Genomic DNA, 1258 nt, shown 5'->3' with positions numbered 1-1258 from the left:
AGCTTGAGGTTGCTAGCTCACTCAGCTGTTCACGGCAGGTAGAGAACCACAGAAAAGGAAAAGTTGTCCGGCTTCTAAGGGGTCCTTTGGGGAAAACTTCATCAGATTTTAGAAACACAATATTCTTTCTTCCTTTTGGTACATTTTAGCCGTCTAACTAAGGTTCAGGGTTTTTCTGGCACCAGTGCTGGTAATACAGTATCCCTCTGCAGGCACAGAGGCAAAAAAGTAATCAAATCAACGACTGGCATGTCAATGGGCAAGAAAACTCATCCGCCTCCTTGGACCGACGGTAGTTCAAGATTAGAAAAAGGCATCTGCTGGGGCTAGTCTGCACTTCATTTGACACTCTTGGGGATAATAATAATCGGAATATTTGTTAAGCACTTACTGAGTGCCAAGCCCTGTGCTCAGCGCTGGGGTATCAGATGAGTAAGTAAATGACCGAAAGCAGTTGGGGATTTGACAGAGGAGTTGACTGTGGAGCTCACGTTAATCAAAAGGAGTCAATCAGCAATCTCTTACAGAGCCTTCTCTCTGAACAGAGGCAGGAGGGGGGCATCCACCTTCAAGCATCGATGGTTTTCCATATACGTCTCCTTTTTATTTTTAAACATCCCTAACTCTTTGCTGATGGACACTTTCTTGCAAGAGATGGAGAGGAGGGAGGAGCTGAAGCAGAGTGGTAGGATGGAAGCCGATGATATTCCCAACCTTGAAAGTCAAAATTCCAGGATGAAACCAAACCCTCTGGCAGTGACACTGAAGAAAAAAGATTTACAAGTTAAGCAGAACTGACATTCTACCAAGAAAAAGGATCCGTCAATCCGCTTTTGACAGTCAGCAGGAGAGCTGAAGCTGGCTTTGCCTAATTTCCTCCTCCTTTGCCTCTAGAAAAAGATGGCAAGGAGCAGTTAAAAACAATTTGGTGAAGCCCTGACCCCAGTAGATTCCATTTATAGCCTGAGGCCAAATGACGCCCCCCTGGGCTAGCAAACTGTCCAATCCAGCTGCATGGGACAAGATTCTCTTCAGCAGGAAGTGAAATATATATATTTGCCCTTATACCATCTCTCACTCTGGGGCCACATTCAAGGCACAGGGTGATCAGCCTGACAGCCATTCCTCCTCCTCCTCCTCTTTCTCCTCTACTTCTTCCTCTTCTTCCTCCTCCTCTTCCTGCAAGGACCTCTCTGACCAGTTGGGTTGGGGTTGTCATTGTTTCCGTCTCCTTTTTCAACCAAAGCTTTTAAACCAA

Source organism: Ornithorhynchus anatinus, chromosome 7 (genome assembly GCF_004115215.2).
Source record: "Ornithorhynchus anatinus isolate Pmale09 chromosome 7, mOrnAna1.pri.v4, whole genome shotgun sequence".
Classification (NCBI taxonomy): domain Eukaryota; kingdom Metazoa; phylum Chordata; class Mammalia; order Monotremata; family Ornithorhynchidae; genus Ornithorhynchus; species Ornithorhynchus anatinus.
This window is presented reverse-complemented; position numbering follows the sequence as displayed.